This window comes from Setaria italica, chromosome I (assembly GCF_000263155.2).
Source record: "Setaria italica strain Yugu1 chromosome I, Setaria_italica_v2.0, whole genome shotgun sequence".
NCBI classification, from domain to species: domain Eukaryota; kingdom Viridiplantae; phylum Streptophyta; class Magnoliopsida; order Poales; family Poaceae; genus Setaria; species Setaria italica.
The window spans coordinates 3,816,610-3,823,934 of record NC_028450.1 but is presented as its reverse complement, the minus strand read 5'-3'; the positions used below and the strand labels follow the sequence as shown (position 1 = coordinate 3,823,934).

General features: G+C 40.5%; 2 long non-coding RNA genes across 2 annotated transcripts; both read left to right on the top strand.

The window, feature by feature from the left end:
- The first annotated feature begins 2,577 nt into the window (after positions 1 to 2,577).
- LOC111255854 lies at positions 2,578 to 3,062 on the top strand. The gene is made up of 2 exons (XR_002675989.1): positions 2,578 to 2,704; positions 2,810 to 3,062. It is a non-coding gene; the product is annotated as an uncharacterized LOC111255854 (long non-coding RNA).
- Positions 3,063 to 4,618: 1,556 nt separating this feature from the next.
- LOC111255853 lies at positions 4,619 to 5,714 on the top strand. The gene is made up of 2 exons (XR_002675988.1): positions 4,619 to 5,226; positions 5,331 to 5,714. It is a non-coding gene; the product is annotated as an uncharacterized LOC111255853 (long non-coding RNA).
- The last annotated feature ends 1,611 nt before the right edge of the window (positions 5,715 to 7,325 follow it).

The window sequence follows — 7,325 nt, the reverse complement described above, 5'->3', positions numbered from 1 at the left end:
TGATTCATGATACGTGTGCCTACGTGTTGTATTTTTGACTAAGTCCTTTATTTTGTCACTGTCGCAGATTGCGAGTCACCGAATCCACCACGATCACGACGGCTTGGTCGTTGCCCTAACGCTGGTCCTATATGTAAGTTCTGTTGATGTGTGATCGACATCGAGTGAGAGATGAAATTACAGACGACAAGCTTGGCTGATGGACTGTGTGGATCGGATGCACACACCCCCAACGTACCACCCGGTTTGAGCCCTTTATTTTTTAAATATTATATTGATGCGTATTATGTTTTATATATATTAAATAAAAGTACAGCTCATTGTACACTTGTTTTAATTTTCATTTGATGTGTATGTACGTGTAATGAGAGAGGAAAATAAAAGAGTTTCCTGATGAGTGGCATGATTTAATTTCATGAGCTAAGATGCTTGATAAACTGACTTGCCTGACGTCATATTTTTGGCCATTTTGTTATAGTTAAGTGCTGATAGATGTGACGTGAGAAATGGTAATATTGCTTTTTGGTCATTTCCCTGCTATTTGCTTCTTCTTTCTGCTTTTTCCCACCGAAAATGCTGAGAAAATGACCTCAGCACATATCAAAACGATCGGGGGAAAAATGAAAACAAAAGAGACCTGACTGTCCATCTCATTGCTTCCATCGACAATTAAACACAAGCAGCCATGATTTTCTTTTCTCACATCAAGCCAATGCAAAGGGAACCACCTCACTCCGCGGAGCCCAGCGCAAAATTAAACATAGCATCTTATTAGAGGGCAGATGGTAGATCATTTAGCACATTGTGAATCGTATTATAAGAATGTAGCACATTTATATATAGAGCCAGAGCCCGTTGACAATTTAACAGCTACTCCCACCGTTTCAAATTGTAGGTCATTTTAACTTTTCTAGGTTCATAGATGTTTGTATGCATCTGGACATACACTATATTTAGGTGCATACAAACATTTATGAACCTATAAAAGCTAAAACAACTTACAATTTGGGACGGAGGGAATAGCTGCCTATCTGAACAATGGGCGGAACAATTCCACAAGTTTCAATTTTGAAGCCGTTGACAAGCTACACTACATCTGTACAAATATTCCAGCTGCAATCATTCTTACAAGCTCAGCCCTGAATTAATTAATAAATGTCGCCTGGTGAGCGACGATTTTCCCTCGCATGCTTATGGATGGCGGTTCTAACAGCTATCAGCTCGGTTGCTGCTGTCCGTGGTGGCTCTGGCGCAACTGCGAGCCCCTCAAATCCTAATAATGTTACAGAACAAAAAAAAACATTAGGATTTATTTTGCGCCAGAGCCACTGTTTTTTCTACTGTTGCAGTTTGTGAGACACCAAATCCTCCGATCAGACCACTTGAGGGAGGAGGTTGTGGTCCGCCCCTGCTGTGAGAGATAACGGCACATATGGATTATCTTCTGTCCCCAATACACGCGTGTTCATGAGTGATTCTTGTGAAGTTAAAGATGGTCGGTAAACCGGCACACTGGTAAAGCTAGGTTATATGTTAGCAGCAGTGCTGTGGGGATCCACAACAAAGGAACGATTTCATTGAGGAATTGAGTTGTTGGTTCTTACAAGTTATCCTCTACGACTACGATCAAGAACAATAATCTGGGCCTTTGCCGCGCTGATTCTGACCGTTTGGGCCTGGAGCTTGCTCATGGGCCTCCAGTCACAACTTCACTGATATTGGGCTGGGCTTTACGTAGGCTGCTAACACGGATTTCCTATCTTCCGTAGATAGATAACTGAACATCTATAACCCAGCAATAGCCCAATAATTAACCCACAACGGCCAACGAACTATCTTAACATTTTATATGAACTATTTCAGCATGTTTTACGCAAAAAAGTTGATGAATGTCAAAAAATATTGAGCCAAAAAATGTTTGCTGATGCAAAAAAAAAAGTTGATGCGTGTAAAAAATTGATGAATGTTAAAAAAATATTGTGACTTTAAAGATGACTTGTTTATCTACCTTTCAGAAGGCATATATTATATGACCTCCCTGCTAACATCCCTCTCCCCTTGAAACAATTCTTGTTCCTGTGCACAAGGCAACTATGAGGAACGATATTTGTTGTCATGTACTCTTTTTCTCTTTCTTTGACATATTTCTAGACTGTGCATCCTAACTGCACAGAGGCGAAAGTGGTATTAGTATGATAGTACCATCGATGTAACTGTGCAAGATCAATAGTGTTTCCCTTCATCAGGAAAAAAAAAAGCATCCTTGCTAGCTTGTACTATTCATAACTTCTCAGCCACCAATATCTTCTAAACCTGATCTCTATCTTGATTCATGATGGAACACTGTTCGAACACTGTCTCGGTTGCGCGGTGCAGCGACCATGTGGAAGCCGCAAAGCTTGACCACCTACCAAATCGAGTACTAAATAGTCAACACCAGCGTACACCATCAAGTTCACCAGCCTTAATAATTATTCTTTGTACGTTCACCAGTCCAGCTACATCAACGTTTCTCAGGAAAAAAAAACAACTATAAATACAGGCAAGCAAGACTGGCCGGTTAAGCACAGAATAAAGGTTTCCTTGTAAGCAGAAACGCCTGTTCTAACCATGAGCATGAGCTCGGGAGCCGTTCACTTTCTCGCCATCCTCTGCTTCTCCATGGCGGTTCTCATGGCCATCGGCTCCATCGTCGTTGATGCGTGTGAGAGGCCGCTCGACTCAGCTCCCTATTATATGGTTATTAATACAAAATATGTGTATATGTGTTATTATCTTTTTAGATGAAGTCCTTTTCTCATTGGTGCAGATTGCGAGTCACCAAACGCACCAGGACCTCATGAAGGTGGAAGCTGCACTCCAGCGGCTGGATAAGGCCTATGTGGATGTGTTGGAGATGAACTCAGACAAACTTATTAGATGATGGTTTGAGTGTCCTTCATGATTTAAATAAGGTTGTTTAATTACCATGCTTAATGTCTAGTATGAGCTAGTACAGTAGTCATGTAAGATGAGCAGTAGGGGCCGCGCTTTACAAGGCCCATCCACTTCTGTCTGCTTTTTAAGCCTTAGTCTTGTTTTAATCACATATCTGTCTTTATTGAGGTATGGTAATTTAACTCACAATTAAACTTAATTTTAAACTAAATCCGTATTGAAATAAAATGCAAATTTATATACTTGCAAAAATATGTAAATTTACATGTTCGTGTTAGCATAACATCCCTGAAAACTATCTGGAACAGACCTACCGTTAAGCTATTCTATTCATATTATAATGAACAAGCTTAATCGAGTAGTGTAAGATGAAGGCGTGAGATAGCAGAATCTTAATGTAGAAACAAAATAACCTAAATATAAAACCTCTAATGGATTAGTATGAGTATCAATCGTAAAATCCAGGCATCAGTACTACTTCGCGAGCAAGCAATGAGCAGAGAGCATGGAAATAGTTTGTTCAAGTTGCTATAATTAATATGGACTCTATTGTCAGTAGTCACCTAGATAGATAAATCCTAAAAAATATCGAAAATTTCAGTAGTAACACCCAAAAAAAATCTTACAAAAGTCGTTGGCTGTGCATTTTAATTAGGCAAAAAGTTGGCTGTTGGACCCAAAGCACGAATATAGATCGGTGACAGGCAATCCGTATAGGTCATCGAAGGCATTTCCTTTGACATCTCATGTATGTAATATTCTGAGTTAAGATCATGAAGTTTTATAGTATCAAAGTTTAGACAAATGAGATGGTTCAAAGAAATAAAGGAGAGAAACATCTAATCTATCAGTGGCTTACCCCCACCCCTCGCCCTTCCTCCTGCTGCTGCATCAAAGATCAGAGGAAGATAGAGAGGGAAAGCAAGAGGAAAATTAGAAAAACCAAGAGAATGAGATGTTACATCAGCGATCTTAATAAGAATCTTAAATTTGGAGGGAAAAAACCACTGACGTTGTCTCACTAAAATAGAAAAGGAAAACATATGATCCACTATTTGAAGGGCTAGCTGGATTACACTACAACAATGATATTGTCAATCATATTAAAGTATTTTAGCGAGACACTACTGGAATATTAACAGACAAGATGTTTTGTCAATCATATATCATGTATCTATTAATATGTCCAGTTTCAAATATCATATTATATGTTATGTATACTACGATGATATTGTCAATCATATAACTGGTTTTGAATCATATAATTACGTGATTTAACAATATTATCCACTACCATGGGTACAGTTATTTGGCTGGCTACCAAAATAATTGATATCACTGATTATAACAAACATAGGCACATGGATTTTTTTTTGCATGAAAATTCCTTATGGTTTTAAAATAAGTGCCATGGGCTTGTGTAACTAATGAGGACTTCAAATGAGTGGCAACTTGTTCTATGTAGCTTATAAGAAGTATACTTGGATGTAAAATTAAAAATGACTTATAGTCGAACGCGGAAGGTAGATTATGAATTCTTATGCAAATCACCCATTCGAATGCAGAAGGCAGATTAGGAATTCTTATGCAAATCACCCATTCGTCGCCATCAAATGAAATTCTCAGATCATAAATCAACAAAGCATGGCACTTCATAACACAATGGAATATTGATGGAAGAGGAGGCAGCATGGAAGAAGTCATGTACTGGTGATCAATGGTGTTATCCTCACGTACGGCAGCCTTCTCATGTTGGATTTGGAAAGAAAAGAACAGGTCCGGAGTCGATTCTTGAAAAGGAACAGACCTTGGACGGTGAAACGTTGCCCTCGTTACAAGCTGCCGAGACAGAAGAAGTCAAACATTACAAAATGGGTTCTCCGTTCTTCTGAGATGAAAAAATCAGAACGAGACCACCTGCATGCTTGGATTATATATTATACTCATCAATCATCATTGCGTCACTGATCAGAGCCCATTGGCAAACAGGTAGCCGCCTATGACCTACCTTAATGATGAGCAAAACAATTCCACAAGTTTGAACTTTGAAGCCGTCAACAAGCTACAGATATCGCCGTCAACAAGCTACAGATATCTTTATAAATATTCCAGCTGCACTCCTCCTTACCAGCCCAGCACTGAGGTAGCCTTGTGAGCCCAGAGAAGCATTGTCTCCAGCCATGAGCCTGAGGTTGGGAGCCATACGATCTCTTGCCCTCGTCTTCTTCGTGATGGCGGTTCTAATGGCCATCAGCTCTGTAGCCGCCATCCGTGGTGGCTCTGGTGGAAGTACGAGCCCCTCAAATTCGAATGCTTTTTATCTTATTTTATTCGTAAAGTGTATTTTCAAATTTAAACTTTGGACTGAATTCTTTTTTCCCCTACTGCTGCAGTTTGCGAGACACCAAACCCTCCGAGCAGACAACCTGGGGGTGGAGGTTGTGGTCCGCCCCCGTGATTGATAAGGTCCACGAAGATTATCTTCTCTCCCCCAATACATGAGTGTGTATGTGTGATGCCTGTGAGGCTGTGAGATTGAGATGCTAGGTGAACCGGCAAACTCATTAGGCCATATGCATGGTTCTTCTTTATGGAGCATTTGAGAAGTAGGAATTTAAACTTGTGAAATGTCAAAGTGGATTCCGTATATATCATGGGTCATGGGTGCGTATTAGAGTTGAGCACTTTATTCTCTCTTGGTCAACTATATATATGTCGACGTGTAATAGCAATAATGTTGATAGAACCAGATAGTTCAGTTTATTAGTTCTTGCAAATTGTAATCTTTCTTCACGAGTTTTCTACAATTCTTGATAAGGTGGGAGGTACCAACGAATTTAAAGTGACTATACAACAAACATCACTGCCCACTACCACATAATTAATGGATTAAAATCGATGAGACACATCGCAGATGGTTGTAAAAAAATTTCTGAAATATGGTCAAAAAATTACTAGAGGACATGAATTTAATTGAAACAATAGTTGTGAAATGCAAAAAAAAAAATCTCCAAACGATCCTTCCTTAGCCATCAAATGAAATTAAATCATGAATCAAAACAAAGCATGGTCCTCGCAACTTTGAACAATAACACATTATAATAATGATGGAACTACATGAGGCGCAACACATGGAATCTAGGCAGTTTTATAAAATGTGTTTTCCGTCGGCTTTCAGTTTTGAAAGAAAGGTTCCTTCGTGGATTTTTGAAAAATCCAAACTTTGACGTTGAAACATTGACTTCAGCAAAAGTTGACAGCAGACGTCGTAAGAATCACAAAATGGTCTATTCTCCCTTTTGATCAGATGGCAAAAGACAGGGAATTCTTACAAAAAGGAGACAGGAAAAGACCTGCCATCCACCTCCATGGATATATACATTACTCATCACTTCTCGCTAACACTTGAACAGCTAGCCGTGCCTATCTTAATTTATGATCCAAACAATTCCACAAATTTGGAAGCCATCATCACCAAAGCTTTCTTTGCAGAACTTGCTGGTGTGGCTAGCATGGAGCTGGAACATTTGTGTGTGTGTGTGTGTGTGTGTGTGTGTGTGTGTGTGTGTGTGTGTGTGTGTGTGTGTGTGTATTGCGGAACTTGCTGGTGTGGCTAGCATGGAGCTGGAATATTTGTGTGTGTGTGTGAGGTCCACCGTGGAGCTGAAAGAATTGCAGAGTCAGCTGCCATGAGCCTGAGGTCGGGAGCTATCCGAATTCTCGCACTCATCTGCTTCTGGATGGCGATTCTGAGTGGCAACGGCTCTGTCGCCGCTGCCCGCGATGGCCTTGGCGCCTGTACGTACGAGCCCCTTGCATTCTGATGGTTTTCTTTCGAATTCGTAACAGGAATTTATATTATCTCTTTCGTTTTTTGACTGATGAATTCATTTGCTACTGCGGCAGTTTGCGAGTCACCGAACATACGGATCGGAGCAAACCGCCAGGGGGAGAAGATTGTGGTGTGACGCCGTGACAGATAAAGCCCGTTTGGATTATCTTCTCTCTGATCTTTCCCGGTACGTGTGTGATATGTGTCAATGTGTGCACATGTACGAGGGTGTCTGGTACAAATGCCATATAGAGACTGGAGAGTGGAGACCAATGCTACGTAACGAATGCAAATTTGGAACGAATGCACAATGTATTGCAATTTGCAACGACACCGCGAGTACGCAGCGTTGTGCCACGTCGAACGTATAATGTTCCGGAGCGGGGCCGTCGTCTCTCTCCCACCAGGCCCAAGATGAATTTGGTGCCTTGTGGTCTTTCTTCGTCCTCCCTAAAATCCCTAGATCGACCCAAAATCAGGGCTAAAAGAATGTAACTAAATTTCTTTATTTAGCTCCAAAAGGTGGCTGCTTGGTTTTTATTTTTTTTGAATTGCA